At 42.8% G+C, this 10,287-nt stretch overlaps 1 pseudogene; it reads left to right on the top strand.

Annotated features, from left to right (window-relative positions):
- Window positions 1-7,931: 7,931 nt before the first annotated feature.
- On the top strand, window positions 7,932-10,011 carry LOC129659935 (nucleolin-like; annotated as a pseudogene).
- Window positions 10,012-10,287: the final 276 nt, after the last annotated feature.

Raw genomic sequence — 10,287 nt, 5'->3', positions numbered from 1 at the left:
ATGATCAACCTATCGCACAATTGCACTCATCTCACATGCTAGCAAAGTAATGCTCAAAATTCTTCAAGCCAGGCTTCAGCAATACATGAACCGTGAACCTCCAGATGTTCAAGCTAGTTTTAGAAAAGGCAGAGGAACCAGAGATCAAATTGCCAACATCCACTGGATCATCGAAAAAGCAAGAGAGTTCCAGAAAAACATCTATTTCTGCTTTCTTGACTATGACAAAGCCTTTTGTGTGGACCCTATTGTGTGGATCACAATAAACTGTGGAAAATTCTTAAAGAGATGGGCATACCAGACCACCTGACCTGCCTCTTGAGAAATCTGTGCGCAGGTCAGGAACAACAGTTAAAACTGGACATAGAACAACAGATTGGTTCCAAATAGGAAAAGGAGTCCGTCAAGGCTGTATATTGTCACCCTGCTTATTTAACTTATATGCAGAGTACATCATGAGAAACACTGGACTGGAAGAAACACAAGCTGGAATCAAGATTGCTGGGAGAAATATCAATCACCTCAGATATGCAGATGATACCACTCTTATGGCAGAAAGTGAAGAGGAACTAAAGAGCCTCTTGATGAAAGTGAAAGAGGAGAGTGAAAAAGTTGGCTTAAAGCTCAACATTCAGAAAACTAAGATCATGGCATCCGGTCCCATCACTTCATGGCAAATAGATGGGGAAACAGGGGAAATAGTGGCTGACTTTTTTTTTTCTGGGCTCCAAAATCACTGCAGATGGTGATTGGAGCCATGAAATTAAAAGACACTTACTCCTTGGAAGGAAAGTTATGACCCACCTCAACAGCATATTAAAAAGCAGAGACATTACTTTGCCAACAAAGGTCCTTCTAGTCAAGGCTATGGTTTTTCCAGTAGTGAAGTATGGATGTGAGAGTTGGACTATTAAGAAAGCTGAGTGCCGAAGAATTGATGCTTTTCAACTGTGGTGTTGGAGAAGTCTCTTGAGAGTCCCTTGGACTGCAAGGAGATCCAACCAGTCCATCCTAAAGGAGATCAGTCCTGAGTATTCATTGGAAGGACTGATGTTGAAGCTGAAACTCCAATACTTTGGCCCCCTGATGCGAAGAGTTGACTCATTGGAAAAGACTCTGATGCTGGGAAAGATTGAGGGCAGGAGCAGAAGGGGATGTCAGAGGATGAGATGGTTGGATGGCATCACCGACTCAATGGGCATGAATTTGGGTAAACTCCGGGAGTTGGTGATGCACAGGGAGGCCTGGCATGCTGCAGTTCATGGGGTCACAAAGAGTAGGACATGACTGAGAGACTTAACTGAACTGAACTGATTCAACTCATCCATATTGATAACATTATTATTATCCCATGTCCATAATAATAATAATACCTTTGAAAGTCATAGGTATCTGAACTTCAGTTCTGTCATCTGCAAGATGGCTGAATAGTTTCATTCAGATGGTCTCACATTCATCTAATTCATTTTGATATACTGAGTTTCTTGTCTCAGATTGAATCTCCTTGTTAACTTGGACAAAGTTAAGCCTTTGAGTGGGGCTTCCCTGGTAACTCAGCTGGTAAAGAATCTGCCTGCCATGCAGGAGGCCTCGGTTTGATTCCTGGGTTGGAAAGACCCCCTGGAGAAGGGATAGGCTACCAACTCCAGTATTCTTGGGCTTCCCTGCTGGGTCAGATGGTAAAGAATCCACCTGCAATGAGTGAGACCTGGGTTCGATCCCTGGGTTGGGAAGATCCCCTGGAGGAGGGCATGGCCACTCATTCCAGTATTTTTGCCTGGAGAATCCCTATGGACAGAGGAGCCTGGCAGGCTAAAAAAGGATCAAACAAGACTGAGTGACTAAGCACAGCACAGCAAACCTTTGAGTAGTTTTGAAAACAGGAATGATTTAAGGAGGCCAAATTGTCAATACAGTCAGGCAACTTGGAACTTCTTGAATAGATGACATCTTCAGCCAGAACTGGCATCCAGCAGGTGGCGCTATGCCATTATCATGAGCCCAACCAGACCTCAAGAGGGACACTTCTCTCTGTCAGCAATCTTAATCAAGGGCAGCAATCAACACGGTCATACTTTGTTTCTTTATGATTACAAGATGAACTTGATACTTTCTGATTTGAATAATTACACTCTATTTAATTCTTCTCCCTGCAGTCAGGTGGAAAAAAGCTGAAAAGGGCTTTTGCTAATTCTAAAACTTGACTCAATAGCAGGGGGTAGAGAACACATACGGAGAAGGCGATGGCACCCCACTCCAGTACTCTTGCCTGGAAAATCCCACAGACGGAGGAGCCTGGTAGGCTGCAGTCCATGGGGTCGCTAAGAGTGCGACACGACTGAGCGACTTCACTTTCACTTTCCACTTTCATGCACTGGAGAAGGAAACGGCAACCCACTCCAGTGTTCTTGCCTGGAGAATCCCAGGGACAGGGGAGCCTGGTGGGCTGCCGTCTATGAGGTCGCACAGAGTCGAACACGACTGAAGCGACTTAGCAGCAGCAGCAGCAGAGAACACATAATGGAATTATGTGGACAGAAAGAGGATCAAATCCCACCCACTGGACACAGGTTCTATGCTTGGGTCAGGAAGATTCCCCTGGAGAAGGGAATGGCAACCCATTCCAGTGTTCTTGCCTGAAGAATCCTATGGACAGAGGAGCCTGGTGGACTACAGTCCAAGGGATCAAAAAGAGTCAGACACAACTGAGTGATTTTCACTTTCTATAGTATAGTCAATAGTATGGACTATGGAATAGAATATAAATATATTTATAAATTGTTATGACTTCAAGGCATATAATAGCAGGAGACCCAGGATTTGGGAGCAAAGGGAAGAGTTAAGTTCTGGGGTTCTTGTTAACTCATTGATAGAGACAATGAGATCTGTAGAAGATGGGTCTGGTCCCACTCTATGTAACCCCACTGATCCATGCTGATGGGATTAGAAGTCATCTCCCTTATACTGGGGTTTGTTCTTGACATCTGTTAGAAGATTAAACTGAAACACCAGTGCTGTCTTGAGGTCTGATAATGGAATTGAAGTGTTTCAGGAAGCCACATGTCACTCTCTGCATGGCGGGGTCTGCTCAAATGTGAAGATGTGTATAGTGGTCCTAGATGAGGTCCTCCTCAGAAAAATCCTGTTTGTATTCCTTCCGGAATTCTTATTATTTGGATGTTGGGTCCTCCTGGAATGATCTCCTAATTTTCTTGCCTTTTTTCCTACATTTTCTTTTCTGGCCAGTTCTACCTGTTCTTTCTGAAAGATTTCCTCATGTTTATATTTTTTACATTTGTATGGATAACAGGAGTGACATTTAATAACTTTTTCTCTTAAAAAGAAAGAGCATTTAGTGGTTGTATTATTAGTGCAAGATTTTCTTTTTTTCTCCCAGAGAATATTATCATTTCTTTCATGCTTTCTTTTCCACAAATTAGCTCTCTCTCTCTCTCTTTTTCAAATCTTTCTTTTTTTCTTTAGGTACTAAGATACAAATTATCATCTGTGTGTTCTGGAGAAAGAGCTTGTCAATTGATGGACCTAACCAAAGGAGACTGAGTAAGGACCCAAATGTTTTGCTGGACTTCTGTCAAAAAATTAATCCATATAGATATTTTCTTTAGGCATTTGATTTTTCCAAAGAAAAATATATTTCAGGGTCCTTAGGAAGAGAAATGGAGAAGGCAATGGCACCCCACTCCAGTACTCTCACCTAGAAAATCCCATGGATGGAGGAGCCTGGTGGGCTGCAGTCCATGGGGTCGCTAAGTCAGACATGGCTAAGCGACTTCACTTTCACTTTTCACTTTCATTCATTGGAGAAGGAAATGGCAACCCACTCCAGTGTTCCTGCCTGGAGAATCCCAGGGACGGGGGAGCCTGGTGGGCTGCTGTCTATGGGGTCGCACAGAGTCAGACATGACTGAAGCGACTTAGCAGCAGCAGGAAGAGAAATAGTGAAAGAGATCTAAAGTATATGCACTTCAATGTAATTCCTGTTTTTAATAAGAAAGGTTAGTCCATATCCTTTATTGTGTCCTTTTTCTCTCTAGTTCTATTTATGCAGAGAAGAAACTTTCCGCCTTTATGAGAGAGATAATAGTTGTCTATTAGAACAGGTGAAAAAAAAAAAGAAACTCCACTGAAGAAATCTATGCATTTCTTAAGGAAATGTGTAATAAGCATCCTAGTTTTTGCCCCATCCTCTACCACATCCTGAGGTTTATGGAGTTTCTAACTCCTTAGCCCTTAAGAGCTCTGCCCTGTAAATTATCTTGCTGCTAAATTACATTGCCTTTTCCTGGCCGTGGATTCCAGCTTTCTCAGTTCTGTGAAGCCTTTTACTGCTAATACATCTGCTTCCCCAATTTTTATTTTCTATTTTATTTATTTAAAAGAAAAATGCTTGGAGTCTAATTGCTTTACAAGGTTGTGTCAGTTTCTGCTGTACAATGAAGTCGATCAGCTCTATGCATACATATATCCGCTCCCTCTCACCACCCACCATCCCACCCTTCTAAGTCATCACAGAGCACCGAGCTGAGCTCCCTGTGCTACACCACAGATTCTCACTGGCTAGCTATTTTACATCAGTAGTGTATTTATGTCAAATCTAATCTCCCAGTTCAGCCCACCCCTCTTCTCCCCGCTACACCCCCCACCCCGCACTCCCGTGTTCACATGTCGGTTCTCTAGTCTGTATTCCCAACCTCGAAAAATGTACTGTTCTTTTTTACATGCTCTCTTCTCCTGTGCTTTTTGATTTGTGGTGCATTTATTTTTATAACTGTACTATTGTTTTTAATGGGATATTTGAATAAGGCAACGATCTGCGCATGTGTTTACATTGCCTTTTTTCTCATATTCCCTTTGCCTGGTAACAAGTAGAATCTGGATTGTAATATGAATACCCTTCTTAGGGCTTCTGTGGGGTGAGTGAGCCCTGGAGATAATGTTCATTTGGCCATATCACTGTGATGATGCATTTGCCACTGCTCTGGAGACCACAAATAAAACCAAGAAGGTAATTCTGTGGATTTTGCAGTTCTCGCCAAGGAAAGGTGATTGATAGCCCTGTCCTACTGAATCCTGTGTATAAATGTCATTATCATTATCGACATTTTACAGGATTGCCAGCTGAACTTCACATAGGATAATTTAACAAGGTTGCTAATGGAGAAACACACATTTGTCCCAGGTCTCTTTGAACCCAGAGACCATCTTCTTCACACGATATATCATCCTTGACAACCTCAAACTACCCTTCATTACCTACTTAGGAGAAATTGTCTGAAATACATTATAATTGAGTGAATTTACCTGAAATTATAATTACTATCATTTTGTGTCCTGAGTTTCCTGCACTATGTTTAGCATAAAACAGTCTTATAAAGTTGGAGAAGGACATGGCAACCCACTCCAGTATTCTTACCTGGAGAATCCTGTGGATGGAGGAGCCTGGTGGTCTGCTGTTCACAGGGTCACACACAGTTGGACATGACTGAAGCAACTTAGCATGCATGCATGCATTGGAGAAGGAAATGGTAGCCCACTCCAGTATTCTTGCCTGGAGAATCCCAGGAATGGAGGAGCCTGGTGGGCTGCCGTCTATGGGGTCACACAGACTCAGACACAATTGAAGTGACTTAGCAGCAGCAGCAGTCTTATAAAATAGTATAAAAATTATTCAATATCTGTATTAAATACCATATAATATTAAAGTATAGGGGGCTTCCCTGGTGGCTTGGATGGTAGAGTACGCCTGCAATGCAGAAGACCAGGGCTCAATCCCTGGGTCGGGAAGATCCCCTGGAGAAAGGAATGACAACCCACTCCAGTACTCTTGCCTGGAGAATCCCATAGACAGAGGAGCCTGAGGGGCTATAGTCCACGGGGTCTGAGTCATACACAACTGATAGAGGGTTTAATATTAAAGTGTTGTGGGAAATCACACTAATGATTTTTAAACTTCCTAGGCACCACTATCCTAACGAGCCCCAGGTTAGCGATTTGTGAACTGTTTCCTGAGGTGTGCTTTAGGCACTTGGTAATGGGGATAGGAATGGACAGAGTAAGGAAAGAACATGAGAATATGGACCACATGCTTATTTTATGCCTATTCATCATATCCCAAGACAACATCCTCAGTTCACTTCCAGCTGAGAGACTGAAAATAAATATAAAATAATAGAAGACAATTCCCATCCTCAAAAGAAGTAGACTACCTTAAAACCAATGTAAGTACTTGAAACATTTGCAAGTGAATTTCATGCCTGCAAAGCAGGAGACCTGGGTTCGATCCCTGGGTTGGGAAGATCCCCTGGATAAGGGAAAGTCTACCCACTCTAGTATTCTGGCCTGGAGAATTCCATGGACTCTACAGTCTATGGGGTCGCAAAGAGTTGGACACGACTGAGATACTTTCACTTTCACTTTTCACACCAGAGGCAAGACAGATGTGGTGCCATAATTCAGCAGATGAGAGGAAGAATCTTTGAGGAGATGGTGATTACTCCGTCTACAAATTGGATTTACATGCTTGTATATTCTCATAGCGCCTCTCCATCAAATCTATCACACCCTAAATGGCATTACAAAAACAAATTCTATTTTTCTAATGAGTTTTTCATGTTTCTCTCTTTTGTTTACTGCAAACATGGGTTTCTCATCAGTGAGGGCAACACACTTGTTCTTTAAAGTAAATTTGAATTGAAATTCCAGAAGAAAAGTGGGTGGCAAATGCCTGGCAAGGTAAATAATTTGATGAGACATTAAAGATAATGAAATTTCAGCCACTTTCACTGGACCTTGAAAGTTTAATTCTACCCAGAAGTATTGGAGAAAGAAAATGAGGCAGCATCAGTTAAAATTGCAAAATTAATCCTTGCAAAAGCAAAAAGTAGGATGATTTACTAATGGAAGTTCTCATTTGTGAGCCAGTGATAGCAATTTTTTTTTTTTATATAATAGCTAGAATCTGGATTGTGATCTATTTTTACCATTTCTGTCCGCCTTTTGTTTTCAATGTTTAAAGAATGTACAGAAGGGCCATCGTCACCTTGCCAGAAGCAATTACAGGGCAGGCTGTCTTTCACTTCAGTCTCGAGTGCTAGCTGGCAGCCAAGCTTAAGCACTTAGGGATCATTGGCTGCCATCGATGGTGCTTAGGGTCCTCCAGGCTCATTTGCGCCACTCTCTCGCCACACACTCTGCCATCATAAGCCGCCATCATGGTAAAGCTCGCAGTTCAGTTCAGTTCAGTTCAGTCAGTCAGTCGTGTCCGACTTTTTGCAACCCCATGAACCATAGTACGCCAGACCTCCCTGTCGATCACTAACTCCTGGAGTCCACCCAAACCCATGTCCATTGTGTCAGTGATGCCATCCAACCATCTCATCCTCTGTCGTCCCCTTCTCTTCCTGCCCTCAATCTTTCCCAGCATCAGGGTCTTTTCATATGAGTCAGCTCTCCGCATTAGGTGGCCAAAGTATTGGAGTTTCAGCTTCAACATCAGTCCTTCCAATGAACACCCAGGACTGATCTCCTTTAGGATGGACTGGTTGGATCTCCTTGCAGTTCAAGGGACTCTCAAGAGTCTTATCCAACACCACAGTTCAAAAGCATCAATTCTTTGGTACTCAGCCTTCTTCACAGTCCAACTCTCACATCCATACATGACCACTGGAAAAACCATAGCCTTGACTAGATGGGCTTTTGTTGGCAAAGTAATGCCTCTGCTTTTTAATATGCTGTCTAGGTGGGTCATAACTTTCCTTCCAAGGAGCAAGTGTCTTTTAATTTCATGGCTGCAGTCACCATCTGCAGTGATTTTGGAGCCCAGAAAAATAAAGTCAGCCACTGTTTCCACTGTTTCCTTATGTATTTGCCATGAAGTGATGGGACCGGATGCCATGATCTTAGTTTTATGAATGCTGAGCTTTAAGCTTGCAAAGGCTGGTAAAAATCAAGGTGACTGCAAGAAAATGTCTCCTCCCCGAAGAAGACAGTAAAGATGAACAAACGTCAGAAGATCAAGAGGATGAGAGAAGTGGAGAAGAGGTTGTTATACCTCAAAAAAAAAAAAAAAAAAAAAAGGCAAGAAGGCTACCACAACTCCAGCAAAGAAGATGATGGCTTCCCCACCAAAAAAGTTTGCAGTTGCCTCACGGGCAAAGAAAGCAGTTGTCACCCCTGGCAAAAAAAAGGCAGTGGCTACGCCAGCCAAGAAGACAGTTACACCTGCCAAAGCAGTAGTAATGCCTGCCAAAAAAGGGAGCCACCCCAAGCAAAGCATTGGTAGCAACCGCTGGTAAGAAGGGAGCAGCTGCTCCAGCCAAGGGAGCAAAGAATGGCAAGAATGCCAAGAAAGAAGACAGTGATGAGGAAGATGAAGATGACAGTGAAGAGGAAGACAAAGATGATGAAGAAGAGGATGAGCCAGCACTGAGGAAAGCAGCTGCTTTTGGTGCTGCTTCTGCCACAGATGATGAGGAGGAGGAGGAGGAGGAGGAGGGTGACTCTGAAGAAAAACCTATAGAGATTGTATCAGCCAAAGGAAAGAAAGCTCCAGCAAAAGCTGTTCCTGTGAAGGCCAAGAGCACTGCTGAAGATGAAGATGAAGAGGAGGAGGAAGAGGATGACAATGATGAAGAGGAGGAGGAAGATGAGGAGGAAAAGGAAGAGGAGGAAGAGGAAGAAGAGCCTGTCAAAGAAGCACCTGAAAAGGAAAGAAGGAAATGGCTAAAAAAAAGCAGCTCCTGAAGCCAAGAAACAAAAAGTAGAAGGCACAGAACCAACTACGTCTTTCAATCTCTTTGTTGGAAACCTGAACTTCAATAAATCTGCTCTTGAAAACAGGTATCAGTGACCTTTTTGCTAAAAATGATCTTGCTGTTGTCGATGTCAGAATTGGTGTGTCTAGGAAATTTGGCTATGTGGATTTTGAATCTGCTGAAGACCTGGAAAAAACCTTGGAACTCACTAGTTTAAAAGTCTTTGGCAACAAAATTAAACTAGGAAAACCAAAGGGAAAAGACAGTAAGAAAAATTGCAATGCGAGAACACTTTTGGCTAAAAATCTGCCTTGCAAAGTTACTCAGGATGATTTAAAAGAAGTGTTTGAAGATGCTGTGGAGATCAGATTAGTCAGTAAGGGTGGAAAGAGTAAAGGAATTGCTTATATTGAATTTAAGACAGAAGCTGATGAAGAAAAAAAATTGGAAGAAAAGCGGGGAACAGAGATAGATGGGCAATCCATTTTCTCTGTCCTACACTGGAGAGAAAGGTCAAAGTCAAGACCATAGAGGTGGAAAGAATCACACTTGGAGTGGTGAATTAAAAACCCTGGTTTTAAGCAACCTCTCCTAAAGTGCAATGGAAGAAACTCTTTAGGAAGTATTTGAGAGGGCAACTCATATCAAGATGCCACAGAATCAGAATAGCAAATCTAAAGGGTATGCATTTATAGAATTTGCTTCATTTGAAGATGTAAAAGAAGCTTTAAATTCATGTAATAAAAGGGAAATTGAGGGCAGAGCCAGAAGACTGGAGTTGCAAGGACCCAGGGGATCACCGAATCTAAGAAGCCAGCCATCAAAAATTGTTTGTCAAAGGTCACTCTGAGGATACCACAGAAGAGACGTTAGTCATTTGATGGCTCTATTTGAGCCAGGATAGTCACTGACTGGGAGACTGGATCCTCCAAAGGGTTTGGTTTTGTAGACTTCAACAGTGAGGAAGATAGACAGTGCTGCCAAGGAGACCATGAAAGATGGTGAAATTGATGGAAGCAAAGTCACTTTGGACTGGGCCAAACCTAAGGGTGAAGACGGCTTTGGTGGCCGAGGAGGAGGCAGAGGTGGCTTTGGAGGCCGAGGTGGTGGCAGAGGTGGCAGAGGCAGAGTTGGTGACAGAGGCCAGGGAGGCTTTGAAGTCCGAGGAGGCTTCCGAGGAGGCAGAGGAGGAGGAGGCAACCACAAGCCACAAGGAAAGAAAACGAAGTTTGAATAATTTCTTCTGTCTCTCCCTCTTCCATTTGAAACAAAGGACTTGGGTTTTTACTCTGTTACCTGATCAATGACAGAGCCTTCTGAGGACATTCCAAGACAGTATACAGCCCTGTGGGCTACTTGGAAATCCATATAGATAACATTTCAAGGGAGATAACCCTGTTGGTGTTGACTGGATATTCGTATAAATTTTTTAGAGGTGAGTGAAAGAGCTAACACTTATCTGTAAATTTTGAACTTATATTGTTTCTTCCCGTATACAAAACCATTTTTTTCC

Source organism: Bubalus kerabau, chromosome 9 (assembly GCF_029407905.1).
Source record: "Bubalus kerabau isolate K-KA32 ecotype Philippines breed swamp buffalo chromosome 9, PCC_UOA_SB_1v2, whole genome shotgun sequence".
NCBI classification, from domain to species: Eukaryota; Metazoa; Chordata; class Mammalia; order Artiodactyla; family Bovidae; genus Bubalus; species Bubalus kerabau.
This window is presented reverse-complemented; position numbering and strand designations above follow the sequence as displayed.